General features: G+C 37.2%; 1 protein-coding gene across 10 annotated transcripts in view; it reads right to left on the bottom strand.

Annotated features, from left to right (window-relative positions):
• Nucleotides 1-24,557, bottom strand: part of LOC145671318 (dual oxidase maturation factor 1-like) — a 712,486-nt gene that overhangs the window by 402,608 nt on the left and 285,321 nt on the right. For 2 of the 10 annotated variants that reach the window (XM_081740310.1, XM_081740308.1), the window contains exon 1: nucleotides 23,741-23,984. The exons of 7 other annotated variants lie outside the window; for them this stretch is intronic. The gene's annotated coding sequence lies outside the window, so the exon portion shown is untranslated. Of the gene's footprint in view, nucleotides 1-23,740; nucleotides 23,990-24,557 lie in introns of those variants that run through there. One more of the 10 variants, XM_081740317.1, reaches the window with a different exon arrangement.

The following is a 24,557-nucleotide window of genomic DNA, read 5'->3' on the forward strand; positions in this document are numbered from 1 at the left end:
TTTATTTTGGAATGCAACACGTATGTATATACTATTTCTCTAAACTTATTTTGATACAACACTGCTTTATCATTTTTAAGTTTACTTCTCAGGAACAGTGACGACCACATTAGTTTCTTTCGGGTGCAAATGGAAGGGCAGAGTTTTTTTTTTTTTTTTTTTTTTGAAAGGATAGCCTTTTTATCGTATACCGAAAATAATAGATTTAAGTTATGTTACTGGACCTACCCTACAATACATGTCTTCGTGACAGACAATGCCACCAGAAGGGATGCCGTCTCCTTATCCGCTCTAACGCCATCACTGCTCAGGAATCTTCAACGACTTGGGGATTAGGTACCCGGCTACTTAAGGCGATCGCAAAGCGTATTTATTGCTCATGCGTACGCTTGGAATACACTGACCATGTATTTAAATGTAGGTGGCTAATCACACACGCGAAAGCAATAAAAATGCGGAGAAAACGTCAGCTCGAGCGTATTTGGTGCGTTTCGGAACAATAGACCGCCTGCTGTTTAAAAGATTTCAAAAGGAAGGACAAAATGGAAAGACATGTTGCCAGGCAAGGGGATTGTAGCAAGAAACAGCTGCTTGGAAGATGGTTTGTGCAGAGTATTGGAACTCTGCTAGTATAGACCTGGACCTGGCAAAAAGACCCTGACTGGCTCACAGTATGATTTACAACTCTGGCAAAAGTAAAATTACTGAATAGCTACCTTGGCCGCGTTCGCTACAGAGGGTAACGCATCAAAAACGCTTTCTCAAATAGCCACTCTGTAGGATTAGGAATTAGATTTCTGGGCTTTCGGCATCTACGGCCATGTTAGCCTGTCACGTATGAGGAATGCCGTGCCTCGGCAATCATACTATCCGAGGAAAGGTAAAGAAGCAGCCTAGAACCTGTATGTTATTTGCCATCCCGGCATTTACCTGATGTAAATGAGGGAAATCTTACTCAGAATGCGTGAACTGTAAAAGCTTTGACACTTTTTTTTTCGACTGAGTGTCCCCACTGGAAATCAATCCCGGGATCTCTCGCACTAAAGACGAGAGTATTAGCGACTACTCTGTGCGGGACCACAGAAGTCTTCAAGGAAATTTAATGGTGAAAAGAGTAACATTTACCATTGTATGACACACTGAAGAAAAAGATGTTTCCACATTGCGCAATTTCTTTGTTGATGCTGTAACTCCATAGGGTACAGTGGGGCTATTTGAGTATAGTAAGAGAAGAAATGATTTGTCTCAAAATTATAATGTCTTATAATAACAAAATATTAGTAAGTTGTCATACTACAACATATCAAAGAAATAAAGTTCTATTATAAAACCGATAGTCAAAAATAAATAAATTGAAAATGGTAGAAAATGAATCCCCCCCCCCAAAAAAAAGCACGTGGTTATTTGGGTCTTTGAAGGGAATATTTGAGTTGCTGCTGTATAGGTCAGATAAGATATCTATTTAAACAAACTGAACAACGAAAAGAAAAAGATATCGGCCATTTTCTACTACTTTTACGTTTTCCGCTGAACGCCCCCTGAGACCGCTTGGTTCGAATTTTGAAAAAAGAACGCCTCTGGTTCCCAGCCGATGAGGGCTGTATTTGAAAGTCAACGTCACCATTCATCTCAGTGACCGCGAAAACTATGTATTTGACACTAATATCGGTAATTTTGGATTATTTTTATATGTCCCGGCAAAGGCCCTTCCCCGAGACCCCCTGGTTCGAATTAAAAAAAAAATCGCTTTAAACAATGGATTCAATATACGCATTTAGTAATATAACAAAGCTAAATCTACAAGTTTGTAGTGACCACCTAACATAAGGACGAATTTAAAGGAATGTTTAATTATCAGCAGATGGTAGAACGTTTCTTCCTTTCGTTTGAACAGTGTGCCAATTTGGGAGAAAGTCGCTAAATCTATAGATTAAACTTTCAAAATAGCAATAAAAATGCCCATTGGCAACTTTTACGGTGATTTTTTAAATGACGATTTGGTGACTTGGCTTACTGATATGAAGCAAAGCACTATTTGTTTGAAGCAAGTTTCGATGTTTCCTTTCTTCCTTTTGGTATATTTTATTCGGCACAAGCGACGAAGAGTTGATTCCCTTACAACGTAACCTTACCAACACAATCACGCTTTATTTTTACTTCTTGCCTCTAACGGAGAGTAATTACATCCTTCAATGGCGTCCAATTTGCACAGCTTCCGTTGAGAGGCGCAAGTAATACAGTATTAATAGTAAGTAAATTAACTAAAGAACTGGAATGTGAAGTGGGTGTTAGATCTTTTCTTTCTTGAATTTTAATATTTTGAGCATTTTTATAGATCTTACAAAAAAAATAAGGTCTCACCGATGCACTATTATCAGTGTTTCTTCCAGACATGTTTTTTGGGGGCTCTGCTCCCCGGAGCTCTGAGTGCCCTTCCTCCTGGAGGAGACCAAAATAATACGTCTATAATATAATAATAAATAGAATAGTACCAACAGTGCCCCTCCGAATGTTAAGTGTGACCCTTCCGGAACTTTTTTTTTCTGAAAGAAAAACTGATTATTACCACTAATCTATGTTTCGGCTTCGGCAACACATCATTGCCTTCATCAGAGACGTTATCTGATATATAAAACCCAAACTGTAACACAAATTAGTAATAATAAATGTTTGTTTCGGTGATATTTTATTTTCATTTAAGCCTACATGTAGTTCCAAAGGCTGAGTGAGTATTGTCAGTAAAAAGCTGTATATAGTTAATTGTGTCAGAAGTATTGTGATTTCAATTTTTATACATTTTTCACCGCAAAGTGATCATTTTAACTCACGTTTAGCGATTTTTTTTTTTTTTTTTTTTGTCTTGACGTTTTTTCGGTACTGTTTTGGAATGTACTTTGGTAGGAAAAGACAATACTCACAACAAGTCAGCCAAAATTAATATGGAAAAAATGAATTAATAAGAGAATTTCAGAATTGGGAGTAGGTCTATGTTCCTGAAGAGTAAAATTATATTCTCCATACAATGAATAAGACTTCTTTTTTAAATGCTTGAATTATCGTTTGAACTAATTGCACGAAAATAATAATGTTTATGCACAATATTTGAAAGTAAACTGAATTCAAGAAATAACAACAAGCAGCGCCTTCGACATTCCCCTGTCAATTCCCGGGACTGTTGATATGCACGTCCTTAAATAAACTTGGGCTTAAATGTCGTCAGGATTGGCAAGGGACACAGAAAACTATGGATTCTACAGTAATCTCGATTCAACGTGAATATTTTATTTTTCATTCTTTCACACACTCTTCATGCTGAACTTGGACTTACTGGAGTTTCACTATTCATCTCAGCGACCCCGAAAACTACAAATTCGACTCTAAAATCGGACGTTTTTCATTATTTTTTAAATTCCATTCCTTCCCACCCACTTCTAGGGATGTTTCATTCCTACAATATAATCCATATATATACAGTGGCGGATCCAAGGGGAGGGCTATAGGGGCTATAGCCCCCCCTTGACGCTCAGATATACACTGGATAAAATGGGCTTCAATCCTGCTTTACACTGGATAAAACGGCGAAATATGGTTTAGCCCCTCCCTTGATCATATCCTGGATCCGCCACTGTATATATATTCATGTTCCAGGTCATTTATGTATCTCAACTTGTCTTCAAAAATAGTTTACATATCGAGTTTCATCTTCCTAACATGACGAATTCGTGAGATACTTTTTTTAACATGCTTTGGAAAGGTGGCAACTTTAGAATACATTTCGAATGGTATATTAAACCAAGAAGAATGATGTACAGGTGTTTTATTAAGTGGCTCCCATATTCTTAATCTACACGAAGTTTTTAATCAAGATATCAACGAAGAAGTATGAAAGCACAAACACACATATATATATCAAAGTGAAAGTTTCAAGCCGGAAACTTTTATCAAGAAAGATTAATTTTGGTTGAACAATCTTACTACATTCAGAAACAGATAACAACAACATTACAACGTTTTTCAATTGTTTGTTACGAGAAAGGTTACTTGATACCCAGGGGGATTTTTCGTTATTTTTCTTTTTTATCATTATTGCTAAATGGTAGAAAGAGAGAGAGAAAAACATCTTTAGCGTATTTTGGGGACATGATTAATGTCCATTCTCTGCCGATGTAGGCACATGAAGAGAATGATGGTATGTATAGAAATGCTGTCAGTTCAAGATGAACAATAGTTTTTCCTTTTGTTATAAACTGAGCTTTAACCATAGCTTCTGTCGTTCAAAACGAGTGACGTATCTGCAAAATGTTTCCTTCAGACTACCATCAGCACTTTCTCTTATCTTATTTTTCAATACATCATTTATTCTCTGTTTCCATACATACACAATACGTACTATCTTCGTTTAACTTCAAAAGGACAATATCATTCCGTGTTCCTTAACGAGCGGCTATAATAAGTATTAAGAGGGAACAGAAGTTTGGATACACCTCGGATGGATTCAGAGCTTCAAGCCGTGTGGATCGATCGGACCCACTGGAGTGGTCTAAAAAAATGTTCTCGTAGGTTCGATCGGACCAACAATTTCTAATTCGTCGAGTTGTTGTTAGAGTACTTGTATTTTGAAGTGCTGTCTCTAGTGTTAATGAACTGCAGTGTTATCATCACACATATTATAGGAGTATTATACTGTATGTTTTGTTGTTAAATTCTAGATGTTACTGATTAACGCCGCTAGAGGCGCTGAATATCAGTTAACAAGTATTTGCTGTTTCTGTAGGGCCGATCCGATCTACAGTACGTGTTGCTTTTTGAAGGACTTACTCTATTTATTTTGACAAGGTGCCAATATTGTGAAGTCCCAGTCAATTTCTGTATTTTCAGAAAGACATAGATCACTATACTGTTATTACAAATGAGATCAAGTTCTGCGCAAATTTCTTCGTTTTTCATTGCACAAAGAAACTACTTATTAGCATTAAAAGCAACAGGAACTCATCCACACTTCTCACACAAAGTTAGCTTCATGTATTAATGAACAAATGATCATCAACCAGAGTTGCCAGTTCAACTGTAATGTATCCCTTTGCAAATACACAAAAAACATACACGTAGGTCCGATTGGATCCCGAACTTTCATGCATGCAGATTCAATACATCGCCTTTGATTATGTTTCATCACCAACATTATGTCTAAAAAATATGAACAAAACAAAAATAATATAATTAAGTACGTTTGGCACTCTACTGGTGAACAACGAAATTCACCCTTGGTAGTTAACGTGTTAAGACGCTTCGCTAAAGTCAAAACTACTTTTCGAATTTTAGTAACTAAACGGTGCAGGTGTAGTTTTGGCGCACCACATTTTGGAAGATTTACAAGTAAAATTAAATACTTTACATGAAAAGACATGTTTATAAGGTTAAATTATGGAAACAGAAAAGTGAATTTTGGGATTTTAAGCGACCTCGTGAACAAAAAATTCCTCCTAGACAAGACATAAAAATTCCAGATCAATTCCACCCAAACCGGGACAGTTGGGAACTCTAGCCTGGGGAGGGGTAAAATTTTCTTTGAATCGGACTGTACCTACATTTTGCACACATATTTTTTAAAGCGCACACAATAGGAGTTTTTAGGTGTTTCCATTTTGATTAAAATGAATAAAAAAGAAGAAGAAGAAATCAGAACGAAATTATGCTGGTACTTTACACATAGCCTTGGAATGACTAATGTGGGTGACATTTGTGTGGTTGAAAACAAAAAAGGCCCCAACCATCATCGGAAGTGGTTTTCCAGAAAGAATTACAAGCATTCGTTCTGTAGGCAGACAACTATCTGATCTGAAATGCGTTTCCTATGTTGACCTCATACAAATGGTTCATTAATGAGAGAGAAAGTGGCATGTGATGATTTGTGGCTACAGCTAAGAAGCAAAGAGAGAGAGAAAAGTGCAATCTTCTTCATATGTGGGACTTGAAATGTTAATTCTTATAGCAAGAATTATAGATAAAGCTTTCTTCCGCATAGTCTTCAACGCCGTAGACGATCCAGTGCTATAATTGCACACACATCATGGACATTTTGAAGAGAAGGACGAAACCATGGCGCTCCGTTGTCACTACTGTTGCACACGAGACGAACGTCATAACAGTTTTCGCCTCGTGAGCGACACTAGTTCACCGAAATCTTAGATCTCGATATATTATTTTCATTATCATCATAGGTATTCCGCCATTATTGGCAAGTCATCTGCCGCAACTGAAAAGCCTCCATGCTCCACGGTTTTTTGTTAACCTCTTTGTCTTCACGTACGATTTTCTGTTTTGATATCATCCATCAATTCCCCCTTCCTCTCTTTTTTGCCACCATACCCTCTAGCACATCCCTCATGACACAGCTCCTTCTAAGCCAATGTCCCAACCAGTTTTTCTTCCTCTTAATAATATTTAAAACTGTTCTTTTCTCCCCCACCATTTAAAAAAAAAAACTCATTCGTTTTCTGCTCGACCCAACTAACTCTCTCCATTCTTCTCCAGAACTCCCTCGTGATTAAGCGGTTAGCGTACGCGCCTTTGGTGTGGGAGACCCGGGTTCGATTTCCGGCGGGAGCTCACATTCGGATTCCACGTTAATCAGTAGGCCCACGTCTTATGTAGCCTCGCTGCTGAACGAGACGCTAAACTAAAATCACTCACCTCATTCTTCTCCACACCCACATTTCGAAAGCTTCCATCGTTTTTCGTTACTTTTGTGTAATGCCCATGTTTCTGCCTCATAGTACATTACTCCGCACGAAGCATTTTATAAGTCTTTTTATCAACTCTTTAATTCAAGGTTCCACAAACACTTTTCTTCTTCCTAAAGTTTCTTTCGACATTCTTATCCTTGTTTTATTTCACGTTCGCACTTCATATCATCATTAATAATACTACCCAGATATCGAAAATTAGTCACCTGTTCTACTTTCTCCTCTTCTATTTCCGTATTTAACACTGACCACTTCAGTCCAGTCACCATGGCTTTTGTCTTTTTAACACTTGGGGGCGCAGTGGCTCAGTGGTAGAGCATTCACCTCTGGTGCTTGGGGCCCCTGGTTCGATCCCAGCTCGCGCTGTGTGGACTTTGTGGTGGACAAACACCGTGCTCCTGGGTTTTCTCGGGGTTCTCTCGTTTCCTCCCACTTTCTTCATTTCACTCATCTCTCATCATCACCGTCCCCTTTAGCCTAACCGGCGTAACCGTGGGACGTAAAACTTAAAGATTTATTTTTTTTTGTTTTTTTAACACTTATTTTCATTTTATATTCTTCACAGCCTTTTTTAAAATTTTCTAATATCCTATTGATTTTCTCTTCAGATTCCGACACAAGTGTCATATCATATACAAACCGATACATCTAATCATTCTACCTTCTATCGAAATCCAGTCTTGAACATGTAGGCTCTTTTTCAGTATCTCTTATAGACAGATATTAAATTATATTGTCGAGAGACAGCATCCCTGTCAAACTACCCTTTCAATTGCTGTCTCCTCTGTCATTTCCTTCCCTATTCTAACACTTACTTGTTGGTTCATATATAAATTTGTTGTATGTGTCTTCGATCTTTCTATTCCAACCCAAACTTGTTTAAAACTCCCAACAATAATTCCCAATTCATGCGGTCAAAAGCCTTTTCTAGATAACAAATACCACATAAATCTCTTTCCCTTTTTCTATAAACCTTTCATTGATCACCATTAATAATGCAATTTCATCTCTTATGCCCTTACCTCTCCTGAACCTGAACTGTTCTTCTTGAACTTTTTCTTTTGTTCTTCCATACAAACTTCTGTTCAGTATTCGAAGCAAAATTCTTACTGCATATTAAAATTGAAATATTTTTACTAGTCTAAAATTTCCCAGTCAAGAAAGCCGCGACGGGAAAAAAAAAAAAAAAAAACCTTTCGATCCCTTGCATCTCAAATTATAGTACAGTAGAGCATATTAAAGTAATGAGGGAACTGATAGAAGAATTGGTGGGAAAAATGAAATGAAATATTTAAGTACTACGTCCCACGTTTATGCCGGTTAGGCTAAAGCAGACGCTGATGATGAGAGATGAGTGAAATGGTGGAATGAAGAACGTGGGAGGAAATGGGAGAACTCCGAGAAAACCCACGAGCACAGTGTTTGTCCACCAGAAAGTCCACACGACGGAGAATTGGTGGAATTAGATGGTGAGAAGAGAGGACAAAGTCCTGAGAAAGTCTATGGACATGATATAGTTTACAAGAATTCTTATGGCCTACGATCGAATTAGGCACTACCATAGAAAATAAATTTAAGCTAGACAGTACCAGCCAGCCACAAAATAAACCATTCACAGGTCAAAGTAACAGTTTAAGTTATACTAGAGCATCCCCGTGTTTAATACCCCTGTCTTTGCATGGAGATCTGGCTATAATTACAGGTGGCTATACCAAGGTGACCAGAATTTTCACTTGCGAAAACGGGACGCATACGAATCGGCTACGGGGGAGGGGGATATCTGACTTCCAGATTGCATTTTGGGACTCAGCAGTGTTCTCAATTTACAAAATACACAAGAAAGAGTGATAACACACCGTTTCTAACTTTATGTGTGCCACACAACAAATAATGGTTCCCGATTGCAAGTTTTACCCAACAATTCTTTTAACTAGTTGAACACTCAGAATTCCCACTCAATTCCCACTTGAACCACGAACACTCAATTCCCATTTCAAAATTCAGAAGTTCTAGACACGGCTGAACCTTGGCAACGACTGTCGGTACGGAAGAGAGTAGAATTTCCATTGATGATTTATGTTTTGAATAATAATTACGGGACACCTAGGTCAGTTTTAGTTAAAAACGGGACATTTAGGCGTCCCGTTCGAGAATAAGAAAAAACGGGACAACGGTTGGAAAAAGGGACTGTCCCGGCTAAAACGGGACGTCTGGTCACCTTGGGCTATACTATTAAAAAAAAATCTTCGGAATTAATGTCCAACCACATAGCACTGATGATGAAACAAAGGCTAAATTCCAAATAGAAGCCAAACTTTATAGTTATAAGGAACCTGCGCAATTATTGAGAATAATGCCTAATCAAACTGAACTATACTTTAATGACATCATCGGCTAAGACACACAATTATTGGCAACAATGCTTGTTTTCTACCGACGCTCGTTTCAGGTTCTTCCTAGAATCCCAAATCAACAATGGTTTTCAAATCAACAAAAGGAAATAACTACCTTGTAGGTAACAAAGTAAGCACTTTCTTCGGCCGTCTATCACCTGGTATGCCGCAGGGGAAGAAAATAAATAAATAAATACACGAATAAAGGAATGCAGGTGGCCACATGATCCTTCACAAGAAGATCAGGAACTTTCGCTAACGCCACGGGGCGCGAAGATGTCACACTTCTTATGTTATTGACATGGCTTGCTCGCGCGCGTGTCTTGACACATTACGCATGCATAGTAATAACTTACGCATTTGAGCATAGTATGTTAGTTCATAGTATACATATATCATTTTTACTTAGTATACATTATTACTGTATTATTATTAGGTATTCTGCCTTTCGGTATGTTCTGGTGACTAATGAGTTTTTTTTTTTTTTATTATTTTAGATTTGGGCTGCGAAATGTTTTTTCCACTTTGTCGATCTTCAGCTTCCTCTTTTAACTCTCAATTTTTCTCCTATCTTTCAAATCATCGATCAGCTGTGTTCTTCCTATTCCTCGATTCTCTTCCATCTTTCTTTATATGGCGGTGTGAAGAAGACAATTTCTTCTGAAGATGTATCTAATCCAATTGGCCTTTCTACGAAGAATGGTGGCTAGAAGTGTCCTCTTCTCTCCTATCCGTTTTAAAACATCTTCGTTTGTTGCTCTCTCTGTCCATTTTATCTTCTCCATCTTTCTCCAACACCACATTTCGAAGCTCTCGAAATATTTCTTCTCCAACTTCCGTAATGTCCAAGTCTTTGAACCATACAGTTCAATGCTCCATGTATAGCACTTGACCAACTTCTTAAGTCCAATATTGAGCCTGCTAGTTAAGAGTAATCTTTTCTTGTTAAATGCTTCTTTAGCTATGGCAATTCTTGACCTGATTTCTTTGGTGCAGTAAGCGTCTCTCGTCAAAATACTTCCCAGATACTTGAAATTATCGACCTCTTCAAGTTCTCTTTGTTCTACTCTAATTCATAATGGCATGCTTCCACGGGATATTCTCATGACTTTCGCCTTTTCGATGTTAATTTCCATTCCATACAGTTTTCCAGTGTCAACTATTTTGTCGATCATCTTCTGTAGTCCTCCTTCGGTTTTAGCTATTATAACCGTATCATCTGCATACCTAACCTTGTTAATGATCTGTCCTTCAATCTTGAAGTTTCCAGTTCCTGTTAATGCTTTTTTCATTAAACATTCACTGTAAATGTTGAATAATTGGGGCGACAAACTACATCCTTGTCTGACTCCTCGTCCAATCTTCACACTATTGGTTTCTCCTTCATCCAAGTGCATCTTCACTCGTCCTATGTACAGGTTTTGAATGAGTCGTCAATCTCTTCAGTTGACTCCGATTTCTTTAAGTATTTTCAGAAGTTTCGTCTAATTCACCCGGACGAAAGCTTTCCGCCAGTCGATGAAGCACAAACACAACTCTTCCTTTGCATCAAGAATTCTTTTTGATATAATTCTCATCAATCCAATAGCATGTCTGGTGCCTCTTCCATTCCGGAATCCAAATTGATCTTCTTTTAACCTCTCATCTATCTTGCTTTCCAGCCGCCTGTTTAGTATGCGTGCAATGATCTTTCCATTGTGGGAAATCAGGCTAATGGTTCTGTGATCGCTGCACTTCTTTGCTTGGGGTTTCTTGGGCAATGCAATCATTGTAACATCAAGAAAATCCTTTGGCCATTCTCCACTCAGGTAGATCTTGTTAATAAGTGAGGTCAGCACTTTCATTGAATTGTCTCCTAATTCCTTGAGCAAATCTACTGGTATGTCGTCGTCTCCAGTGACCTTTCTCCTTTGCATGTCTTTGATTGCTTGTACTACTTCACTTTTCAATATACTGGATCCCACGACACTTGTCAAATGTCCTACAATTTACAGTTTCTCAATTTTGCATGTGCAAGGGAACACTAATGAAAAGAATCCCTCCTTTGGGCGTACCCCTCCTTTAGTTTCAACAGTATAGTGTTAGTTATAGTAGAATGTCTGTACACAGTTACCTTGAAGTCTTAAAGAGTATTAAGAGTCATAAACATTGGTATGATCACCATCCATGTCGTAACCAGTGCACTTCGCGATTCACGTACGCAATTACCTGGATCAAACATTTCTTGGCCACTGGATTGGAAGAGATTGTGCGTCTCCATCAGCTCTTTTTGCCTGGCCTCCAAGAAGCCCCGACCTGGCGACACCAGTCAATGCTCTCTGGGGTTTCATAAAGTAACAAGTAAGAAACACTCGATATCACATAACGCAAGAATTACGAGTAATTGAAGAACACGCCTTCACCCTCGTGACTCCGGAGTATCTCCGCAAAACATCTGCCATAACCTGGCGCAGAATTCAGCTGTGTTATGACATGGATGGTAATCATACCGATGTTTATGATTCTTAAGACTCTTAAGAGACTTCAAGGTAACTGTGTACAGACATTCTAACACTATGCAATAAATAACACTATGCTGTTGAAACTAAAGGGGGGGGGGGTGCGCCCACTTCCGGACCACCCTGTAGATACTGAAGTCCAGCAAACTGTCACCACGTTCCTTTAAAAACTTAATGTACGAGTATTTCTTCTATAGGTTGGTTAGAACATATGGTCAGGAAAGCATGTTGATTATATGGAAAAGTAATATGCGCCAATGCCCTACTACCGTGTACAAGTTTGTCTGTCGGTAGAATAAACAAATTGTTTCTATAAGAGCTCTTGTTAGTGTTGGGAATAAGTCTTGCTTGGATTGAGGCCTGCGTTTAGAATTGGAAACGGAATAAGATGGAATAATTTGGATGTTCGTTGTTTGGTACCATAATTGATTCTGTTACTCTATGATGTTACTTGGATTATATGAGGATTAAATATAGCTGATTAGTTGTAGTAATTCAATGTGGAATGGAAGCTATGGAGTAATAAATATATAAAATGTTTTAGTGTGTATGTTGATCACATTAGATGCTTAAGCCTAACGGAAAATAGGAACATGCTCTTGGAATATTAATATTCTCATCAGTGGATAATAATTAATAAGAATAGTTCAGGCGCAGTTTCAGTTTAGATGTTCCCTAAAGCTGCACTAAATAACTTCCAGTTACCTTACTTCATGAATTGGCCTTATGCAAATACGTATATCTTCTTACAGCTAACACTCATTATGGTGAGAAAGTAAGGATACGCTTCGCAAAGTTAAATGCAGTTGGTGGATCTTAGAAATACTTGCAGTGTTGATTGTTACACTTGAGGAGAAGAATTACGTAATCTTAGCAGCTGATGAAATTGACCATGAATGCAAGAGAGTGTAACAAAGGTTCCGGAAGCGTAATCAATCATAAATAAATACATAGGAAAGTGGATTATCCAATGAATCATCAACATTGAAGGTCTCCGAGAAACCACAATCTTCCTATTGTATTGTATAAGTATTGATTTCACTGTTCAAAATAAAGGCGTTTCTTATAGTAGCCGCGCTAAAATGTTTCCCTTTCCTTCACTGGAATGTAACTTTAGCTTCCAGCATACTTACAGTAGCCGCTACTCTGGGCATAGTCACTGATGTTCCTGTTCTTTTTTGAGAACTGTTTCTTCTAGTGAGTAAAAGTAAAATATTGTATGGTTAGGGAAAGCTGGTGTCTGACAATACCTGCACGCGCTGTAAACTAAACGAAGGGGTGTTGTTCGCCTGTCTCTGTTGTACTCTTTCATGCTTTTTTAAAGGAAACTAAGGTCACGGAGTGCGCTGTTACGGGTAGCTCAATGTTCAATGATCTTCAATATTCTATCAAATATTACAAGTTCTGTTATTTAAAAAATCATACGTTACAAATTATCTTATTATATTATTACCATTATACGTACAATTATAGCTTGTGCAACGTCCTAAGTTTGTTGGCATAGGTGTTCTCTTTTGTTGCAGAGCCTTTGGCAATAGCACTTCCAAAGCTATATATGTTCTATTCAACTGCCGGACACCAGTCTTCCTTGACTCTTAACAATACATTACCTGCTTAGTTTCAGTGCTCTTTCATTGCACGGATGTCATTTGCGGAGGATAGGGAGGGGCAATCCCCGGTTTGAGTTTGAGAAATACTTATGTTTCAGTCAATCGTATACTAATATTCTTATATGAGTGAAGATTCTTGCACCCCTCCATCAAAATCTGGCATAACGCTGGTGTTTCGTTCTTAAATGGGTAACGCAGAGGTTTTCTGGGTGTGTGGGCCCGGGCTTGACCGCAATGGGGGACACTTACTTTGGACTCAAAACCACAGTAGTGATTCGAATCTCACTTTTTTAGGTCTTGTCTCATATACTCTCGATGTTGAAAAGGGTCACTAAATTCTAGTCAATAAATCAATTCATTGTGTTTCAACCCATAAAGGAATTATGAGTAACTAGCCGGTTTTCAGTTGGGTTTAAAGGAAATTGTGGTCAGAACTCTTTTTCTTCAAAACTAAGTCTAATTCCGTTATTCGCATAGTCATCTTCTTGCCGAGGATAACAGTTCACATAGATTAAGATGTTACAACAATAGTGTAAAGAGGAACGATACATGTTCTTGAGCTCCCATGTGGCTAAGTGGTTACTACATTCGCCATTAGCGTGGGAAACCTGGGTTCGATTCCTGGAGCGAGCTCGTGTGTTTCGGATCGCATGTTGAGCTCAGGGTCCATATCTCATATAGCCTCACTGCTGAAAGGGACATTAAACTGAAAATCAATCAAATATGTTCTTTTTATAAGAAAATAAATTAAGAAGAAAATTAAACAACGGAGAAAATTCCTGATTTTTTAAAAAATATTTATTTATCAAATTCCAGTTATGGCCTGAGGCCAATTTCCACTTTAAAAAAATAATATGGAATGAAATAAAATGTGAAGATTTATGTCCCAAGTATATGCCCTTTAGTCTAAATGAGACAGATGATTAATTAAAGTAAATGATCACGAAAACACTGGTAGAATAAGAATGTGGGAGAAAAAAGGGAGAACCTCGAGGAAACCCACAAACACGATATTCTCCACCGCAAACAAGCTTGATCTGGAATCAAACCAGGAACCTCTAACACCAAAGATAAGCACTCTACCACTGTTCCACCATGTACGCCGATGATAACAAAAATTATAATAGGAAAGGAAGAGCAAAGAACTTGGGCAAGACTTATATTTAAAATATCATCCTGGTATTGCTCTGGGAAAACAGAAAAACGTATGAAAGAAACTCACGCAGGATGACCGAGCATCAAATTCGAATTTGTCATCTTCCGAGCAAGAACGCTAATAAAGTTTGCACCAACCGAAACACTTTCTTTTTCATTGTGGTTTCATTCATACTCGACGAAATATGATCCACCCCAGGGACTGAACCCAGAAACTTCGAGTACAGTTAAAAAAAAAGTCCATCCTCTTCAGTGGAACTCGAATCAATAATGAATTGTGCATTGTTATTTGCAGCGAAACGCCGCAGATTACTAGGTTTTGGTCATGGACTATCACCACTACCTTCCGGCCGCTCACTAATCATGGACATACTATTGGCTCCTGTAATATTTATTGTGGTTACGATCTGGACCTCCTCAAACATAAATCTAAATACACATTGATGGCACAAGTATTCCCCTGAACGAGAATAGAAATTGTACCCTCCCGTAGCCACGTAGCGTTGCCTATCAAATGAGAAATAAGGTCTTCTCGTCCAGAGGCGGATCCAGAAGTCATAAACTGGGGGGTGGAGAACCCAGACTACACAGAGAAAAATCCGTTCTCCGGACAGTGGTATATTGTACAAATATGCGGTATCCTTTTGCTTACTATAGAAATCAGTACGGAGCATACGTTATCCGTATGCTACATAGGCACTGCCCTTAGATGTTACATCATGCCTTTCCAGGATATCTGACATCTAACAGTTTTCCGTATATCACATGCATATACTTATGTTACCTTCATCACCTATATGTTATATACGTCCATTTGTATGTGAGATCCTGACCGCCTACATTGTTTCATACGGAAAGTACGTATAGTCGGAACACTTATACAGAAAGTATTGTATTATAAAACATGCGTTTTCAGTTATACGTCTGCTGTACGTTGTCCAAAAACTACAGGAATTACGCATGTAACCTATCTTTTTAAGTACGCCACCTACAATTTTTTTCTCAGTGTATGATAGGTGTATCATGTGTTTATATAAACTTTCAAAAATACATAAATAATAGCTTAAATTACTCTATTCGTGTCACTCAAAAAACTGGGAGGGACCAGCCACCTCAGACTAGATCCGCCACTGTTCTCGACTCGATTCTACAAAGATATTTCCCATCTCGTCTCGATTCTCGGAAAACTTTGGCCAGATCTCGTCTGTTTTTTTTTTTTTTTTTTTTTTTTTTAACTTATGTATAAAATTTATGATTTTTGTTCTTGATTTCATCTGGAGGTTACCAGAACCCAACGTTGACAAATGCTCTTCATTGCTCACATTATTAATTTGTAATTCTTATACTATGAATCGTATGATACTAAGCAGTGGTCGCCAAACTTACGAAGCTTCTGAGCGCCCGTACAGTTTTTAAATTACTGTGAGCTATCAACTAAAAGGAACTACCAACATTTAAAAATTTTTACATTTGTTTATTGCCTATAAACTTACATTTCTAGTAAATATAAAATCAATTTTAATTAAAGTGTACATAAGAAATTGAATTGTATATAAGAAAGAAATTGAAGTGTAGTTAGTAATTTTTTTAAAAAAAAGCAGCCAAATTGTCATTTAAAAATCACCAAAAGAAGTCGCTAATCGGAAATATTATTTTTAGTCGCTATTCTGAAAGTCGATTCCCGTAGATTTAGCGACTTTTGCTCCAAATTGAAAACACTGATCAACTTTAGCCAACTGGAGCGTTAACGCGATCTACCGGAAAATGTCTTCGCGAGCTACTAGTTGCTCGGGGATCGACGATTTGGCTATCACCGTACTAAAGTAATGTTTAAGATTTAAGACTTTGGTTAACTTGTGTTACCAACAAGATTCGAGACATTTCTCGTCTCGTCTCGTCTCGAATTTGAAAATGTACTTCCCTTATCTCAGAAGAGACGAAAACTTTTTACGTCTCGTAGGCAACACTGATAGCTAAGTGGATAAAGCATGTGGTTTCTGTACTCAGCCTGGAATTCAATTTCCAATGGGGTACACAGAGAAAAAACGAATGTGGCGTACGTAAAAACGTAGGTTACATGCATAAATCCTGTAGTTTTTGGACTTAACGTATGACTATATTTAACATCCTGTAGCAAACATATTATTAAAACGTATGTTTTATAATACTTTCCGTATAAGTGTTCCATCTATATGTACTTTTCGTATAAGTGTTCCATCTATATGTACTTTCCGTATAAGTGTTCCATCTATGTGTATTTTCCGTATAAGTGTTCCATCTATATGTACTTTCCGTATAAGTGTTCCATCTATATGTATTTTCCGTATAAGTGTTCCATCTATATGTACTTTCCGTATAAGTGTTCCATCTATATGTACTTTCCGTATAAGTGTTCCATTTATATGTACTTTCCGTATAAGTATTCCATCTATATGTACTTTCCGTATAAGTGTTCCATCTATATGTACTTTCCGTATAAGTGTTCCATATATACATACTTCCTATATGAAAGAAAGAACTGGACATAGGAGGTAAGGAACTCACATACAGATGGACGTATACAACATATAGCTTACGTATGTATAATATACGGAAGACTGTTAGATGTCAGGCATCCTTCAGCGACATGATGTAACATCTAAGCGGGAAAAGCCAGTACGGATATAAATATACATAAACGTATGCCCGTACAGATTTCCGTAGTAAACATAAGTATTCCGTATATTGTACAATATACCGCTGTCCAGGTAATGATTTTTTCTCAGTGTACGTGCTTCGAATACAAGCTAGGATAATGATTCGAATCCTACTTTTAACACTAGGTTCCATCTCATGTAGCCTCGATGCTAAAAAGGAACATTAAAACTACACTCAATCAATTTATCAACCATAGGAATAAAAATGTTGAAAATACATTTACTAGAAGTTATATCGAATCATTGTAGAACAGGCGTCACTGTTTCCTATACATTTTCATCTTAAGAGATGGAGGAAAAGATTGTAATGGAAATTCCAACATAAACAGCAAACTTCCTCCAGCAAACATCTCAAACTTACAAATCACACACATGTACGTGTATGCATAGCAACACACACAAAGCAAGAGCACGGTCATTGCTGTTAGAAGTGAAACATATGGAAATTCCCAAAATGTTAACAAATACTCTTTATATCTGGTTCGGAAATCAGTTGAATAATCTATTATTGGCATCGCAAAAACTGTACAGCTTGTCTAAAACGTGGCGTCACATTCCACTTAGCTATAACAGAATACAAAATAGTTGATGTGAATACAGAGATAACTCAGAAATACCGTTTTGAAATCTCCAACACCTTGAACCAATATGAATAAAAACTATCAAAATGGTTATCCTAATAATAAACGGAAGGTCTCAGTCTGTGGGTCACACTAATGGCTGTTGCTACTTGCGCTATCACTTGGCTATGTAGCGAAGTTTTTCAATAATTGCCAAAATATGGCATGGAACAAAAAAATAAAATGAAATCTTTCAGTTTTACGTCCCACGGTTATACCGGCTAGGCTAAAGGAGACGATGATGATGAGAACTGAATTAAATGGTGGAATGAAGAAAGTGGAAGAAAACGGGAGAACCTCGACAAAACCCACGCACACGTTGTTTGTCCATCACAAGGTTCACTTGGCGCGAGCTGGAATCAAACCAGGAATCCCATACAGCAGAGGTGAACGCTCTACCACTGAGCCACCGCAGCCCGCATGGAATTTAAGGTGGTTGTTGGGTGGATGCGTGGGACTAAAAGAAAAGTTAACATGAAGACAATTAGATCTTTTAATGAAGCTAGTGTATAGGTTTTAGCCCAGGTACAGGAGACCGAGAGCTTCGGCGGAAAAACTAGTTGAAATAAAAACACATGACATATATTTGCTTTATAAGTTAATTCATTGCCACTTTATACGTTAACTCATTCAACGTTCTACGACTATGCCCTTTTAGGTTAAGAGGCCTTATCCCGGCGAAATTAAAATACCGCTAATTTTACAATAATTATGTGATATCTTCAAATAGATAAAAGATAATTGAAATGTGGAACAAGAGTGCCCTAGACAATATTATTTTGCGTGAGGTACCGTTATCACAAGTCACCTAGTGGCTTTCCGTTTACAGCCGTTTAGAAACGCGAAAATAAATGCCGATTTTCAAAATGGCTCGAAATCGAAAGCAGACAAGTGAGTCGTGATAACGGTATCTCATGTAAAATTATATTGTCTATGGCGCTTTTGTACCACATTTCGATTATCTTTTATCTATTTGAAGATATCACATAATTACTGTAAAATTAGCGGTATTTTAATTTCGCTGGGATGAGGCCTCTTAAGGGACACAATGATTAAGGTAAGTGAGTAACGGTGGAAGAATTGGTAGAATGAGAATGCGAGAGGAAACCGGAGTACCCTTGAGAAAACCCACGGACACGATTATATCAACGATAAACTTATTTGGGTGAGGATCGAACCATGGACCGCTAACTTACTGTGTAACGGACTGACGTGGATGCATTGGAAGCAATGCTGAACTTGACGGTTGGATTTGATATCCCGTCAAATCTGTCACAGGCGATGAATTGATTGTCGTTACTTAGCTTAATGGATATCTGGATGATATCTGGATGGTAGCCTGGGCATCGTTTATGGGCTGCTTCTGCGGTGATGAACTCTTGCAGATCCCATCCCAAGTGTCGGACGGTCTGGACACGATCCTGCCTCCAACAGTTGTTGTTGAGACAGTGACAGAGTGCTTACCTCTGGTGCGTGGGGTCCCTTGTTCGATCCTCGATCAAGTAAGTTGGTGTACACAACATTGTGTTCATGGGTTTTCTCGAGATATTCCCACTTTCTCATTTCATTAATTCTTCCATCATCATTCACTTGCCTTAAGCATTATCTCCCTTAGCAAAAAAGAGCAAAACCGTGGGACATTAAGCCAAAATATTTCATTTAATTTTTTCCAACAGTGATTGTTCTGGTAAATGCTCTTTACGTCTAACAACACAATCCACAAAGATAAGGATTTTAACAGTAATTTAAATACACTGAACAGTAGTCCAATGCGTATTCAGTCGTAAATGTGTTTTAACTTTACAGCAATTTAAATAATCCAATGCGTATGTAATCGTAAATGTGTTTTAGCTTTACAGTAATTTAAATAATCCAATGCGTATGTAGTCGTAAATATGTTTTAACTTTAGAGTAATTTAAATAGTCTAATGCGTATGTAGCCGTAAATATGTTTTAACTTTACAGTAATTTAAATAGTCCAATGCGTATGTAGTCATAAATGTGTTTTAACTTTACAGTAATTTAAATAATCCAATGCGTATGTAGTCGTAAATATGTTTTAACTTTACAGTAATTTAAATAGTCCAATGCGTATGTAGTCGTAAATGTGTTTTAACTTTACAGTAATTTAAATAATCCAATGCGTATGTAGTCGTAAATGTGTTTTAACTTTACAGTAATTTAAATAGTCCAATGCGTATGTAGTCGTAAATGTGTTTTAACTTTACAGTAATTTAAATAGTCCAATGCGTATGTAGTCGTAAATATGTTTTAACTTTACAGTAATTTAAATAGTCCAATGCGTATGTAGTCGTAAATGTGTTTTAACTTTACAGTAATTTAAATAATCCAATGCGTATGTAGTCGTAAATATGTTTTAACTTTACAGTAATTTAAATAGTCCAATGCGTATGTAGTCGTAAATGTGTTTTAACTTTACAGTAATTTAAATAATCCAATGCGTGTGGTCGTAAATGTGTTTTAACTTTACAGTAATTTAAACAATCCAATGCGTGTGTAGTCGTAAATGTGTTTTAACTTTACAGTAATTTAAATAATCCAATGCGTATGTAGTCGTAAATATGTTTTAACTTTAGAGTAATTTAAATAGTCTAATGCGTATGTAGCCGTAAATATGTTTTAACTTTACAGTAATTTAAATAGTCCAATGCGTATGTAGTCATAAATGTGTTTTAACTTTACAGTAATTTAAATAATCCAATGCGTATGTAGTCGTAAATATGTTTTAACTTTACAGTAATTTAAATAGTCCAATGCGTATGTAGTCGTAAATGTGTTTTAACTTTACAGTAATTTAAATAATCCAATGCGTATGTAGTCGTAAATGTGTTTTAACTTTACAGTAATTTAAATAGTCCAATGCGTATGTAGTCGTAAATGTGTTTTAACTTTACAGTAATTTAAATAGTCCAATGCGTATGTAGTCGTAAATATGTTTTAACTTTACAGTAATTTAAATAGTCCAATGCGTATGTAGTCGTAAATGTGTTTTAACTTTACAGTAATTTAAATAATCCAATGCGTATGTAGTCGTAAATATGTTTTAACTTTACAGTAATTTAAATAGTCCAATGCGTATGTAGTCGTAAATGTGTTTTAACTTTACAGTAATTTAAATAATCCAATGCGTGTGGTCGTAAATGTGTTTTAACTTTACAGTAATTTAAACAATCCAATGCGTGTGTAGTCGTAAATGTGTTTTAACTTTACAGTAATTTAAATAATCCAATGCGTATGTAGTCGTAAATATGTTTTAACTTTAGAGTAATTTAAATAGTCCAATGCGTATGTAGTCGTAAATATGTTTTAACTTTAGAGTAATTTAAATAGTCCAATGCGTATGTAGTCGTAAATGTGTTTTAACTTTACAGTAATTTAAATAGTCCAATGCGTATGTAGTCGTAAATATGTTTTAACTTTACAGTAATTTAAATAGTCCAATGCGTATGTAGTCGTAAATGTGTTTTAACTTTACAGTAATTTAAATAATCCAATGCGTATGTAGTCGTAAAAGTGTTTTAACTTTACAGTAATTTAAATAGTCCAATGCGTATGTAGTCGTAAATATGTTTTAACTTTACAGTAATTTAAATAGTCCAATGCGTATGTAGTCGTAAATGTGTTTTAACTTTACAGTAATTGAAATAGTCTAATGCGTATGTAGTCGTAAATGTGTTTTTTCTTTACAGTAATTTAAATAGTCCAATGCGTGAGTAGTCGTAAATGTGTTGTACGACAACTGTACAATAGGTAACTTTATTGTGTTTTTGTTCGACTCAAGTATTGCGACTTTAATTACACGCACTTCATAATAATTAGTCTTTTGAAATTTTATACAGGTATTATGTAAATCCGATGATGATCTGTGGCACATTTAAGATCTCGGTGTCCCCAATAATTACATGTTTCTCCATCCTTTCATCCCTAATTGAGAAATAAAACTTAATTAAATATCAGTATATTGAAGGGTCGAGGAGACCACGGTCGAAGAGGTAAATGATACTAGAACATGCTGTATCATTATGGAGTAGAATCAGACAACTTCTATATTAATGTAGATGAGAGTTTCTTGTTTTTGTATTTATTACTTCATAGATTCGAGGTCCGGCGCATCTATCAAATGTAAAATTATCTATTTGCTCTTGATTTATTAACTTTTTCACAAGAAAAATTAAAATATTATTTAATTCTTGTGACCTTCAAAAATTTTGCGCTCTAGGCACGAGCCTAGTTGGCCTAATGGGAAATGCGGCACTGATGATGATGCAATATTTTCACATAATTTTTACGGCAGCTGATTGTTTAGTTGTAAAATCAATTACAAGTTATTAACTGTTCCCCACTAACTATATGTATCTCCTAATCCGTTATGCAACCAAAATTCCATGGAGTTAGCATGTACAGTATAACATCCAGGATATTTTCATGAGTTATTTCACATTGTGAAACTTGCGATAGACTTCAAGAATTCATTGAATGTGAAATCATAACAAGAGTTACAAGAAAAGTAACCGTGAAAATCTTTTACTGTACATTGGACAAAACCATTGTTTTTATTAAAAGAAAAGTTTCATTTTTTGCTGTCCCACGTTTATGCCGGCTAGGCTAAAGGAGACGGCGATTATGAGAAATGAATGAAATGGTGGAATGAAGAAAGTGGGAGGAAGCGGAAGAATCCCGTGGAAACGCACGCACACGATGTTTGTCCACCACAAGGTTCACTTGGCGGGAGCAGGGTTTGAGCCGGGGGCCCCATGCACCGGAGGTGAAAGCTCTACATTGAGCCACCGCGGCTCTACTTCCCATTTTGGATAGCGTACATTTTTAGGTCTGATTAGAAAGAGGAAGACACATAGATTCTGACTTAGTTGAGAAGGAACTATATCAAGAAGGACGTTAGAAGGTAAGGTGGAAAGGAAAACAGTGAGGGGATGAGCGAGGTTTTTATTAGTTGAATGGTATTTAAATAGAAAATTATATGTCGAGATGAACAGCTTATCTGAAGATCATGGTGCATGGAACCTTTTCACTTTGAATAAAGTGACCTCTAAGTGATAAATTATATTATTATTACGATGTAATGGTAGTATTAGTCTAGTAGTATTATAACAGAATACTGATCCAGCACCCCTGGGCTTAGTTCAAAAAAATCTGTTGCGGACACAATACATGAATCAGAAGCAAACACATGAATCAAGTGGTTCAACACATCAATATGCATCAATTTTCACATTTTAATGCAAAGTGAAAATACATCATTTAATTTGATACAATTAATCTGTGTAAAAACGAAGAAATGGTACAAAGGAAAGGTAAATACATCTAACTGCATTACATGTGTATCAAATAATATAATGGACTTATTGAATTTATAATATTGAATAAAATAGTATACAGTAAATATTTTAGTTTAATGTTCTGCAATTCCGCCCTAAAGGGGACGGGTGATTAAATCAAGTGAATGATGATAGAAGAATTGGTGGAATGAGAATGTGGAAAGAAACGGGAGTACCCCGAGGAAACCCATAGATACGGTGTTATCCGTCATAAACTTACTTAGCCGGGAATCGAACCAAAGACCCCATGTACCATAGGTAAGCGCTCTACCATTGAACCACCGCGCCCTCTTAAGAAAACTAAAGCAAAACCTATAATTTGCTGAACAATTAGGACTCCAGGGTTCGGTTCCCGGCTCGTAACAATTAGCTTCTCTCCAAGGCAATGACTGCCCTCTTAATTTTTCTCTTTAGGGGCTGTGGTGGCTCCGTGGTAGAGCGTTCACTTCTGGCGCTAGGGGACCCGGGTTCGATCCCAGCCCCCGCCAAGTGAACTTTCTGGTGGACAAACACCGTGTGCGTGGGTTTCCTCAAGATTTTCCCGTTTCCTCTCACTTTCTTCATTCCAACATTTTCATTCATTTCTCATTATCACCGTTTCCTTTAGCCTAGCCGGTATAACCGTGGGACGTAATTTCTCTCTAAATTCATCACGAAATTCTTACCTCTTTCTTTACAGCTCAAAATTTCCTGAGCAAATTTGCCAGAATGACACTCCACAAAATCTTGTGTGACGCTTCAACACTTGTGAGGAACCGAAAAAGTTCGCGCCCTTTTGCTTTCGATAAACAAACACAACCACCTGAAATCACAGACAAAAGTAAACTGACTTCAAGTCACACGACACGAAGTGTACGTAGAATTTTCATTTCGACCTTCCTTCCTTCCCGAAAGGCTGAAGGCGCTATTTTTTTTCTTCTACCTACACTTCAAATAAGACAGAAGCTACGGCAAGGCTTTTGCGTCCTTGCTGTCAGGGTTAGGTTCCGGTAAGCGTGCTATGACCTTCAGCCATTCTCTAATTCCAACCAACAAGGGCTGTCCTATCCCGTACATTGAACGAGCAATTGCTGTGTGGAGGCAAAAAGCGAAAAAGGAAGCATGCTTTTGTGATCTTTGGTGTGAGTAGGGCAATCACAGGACAAGATAGAATAGGAAAATATAAAAAAGGAAAAAAAAAAAAATGGCATGTGAATCCCAGAATAAGAGTCCCAGATATGCATAACATTAAATCCGTGTAGGAGGTGATTGCTTCGAATGATAAGTCTTTACGCTGGATCCAGGATGTTCTCTTTAAGAAAAAGGAAAATTTGTTCAAAGCTTCAAGGTTACCTGTTCGCATCACGTTTTTACGAGTATCAGCGTCCGTCTATATACAAGAGCAAATCTTCCCTGTCTATTGTTGTGGGATTATAGCAGAAAAGAGACAGTGTTGCAAATTTAACCGTTTCACAGCTAAACAGGACACACAGAGGAGGAAAT

This window comes from Thermobia domestica, chromosome 15, assembly GCF_964235325.1.
Source record: "Thermobia domestica chromosome 15, izTheDome1.hap1.1, whole genome shotgun sequence".
Classification (NCBI taxonomy): domain Eukaryota; kingdom Metazoa; phylum Arthropoda; class Insecta; order Zygentoma; family Lepismatidae; genus Thermobia; species Thermobia domestica.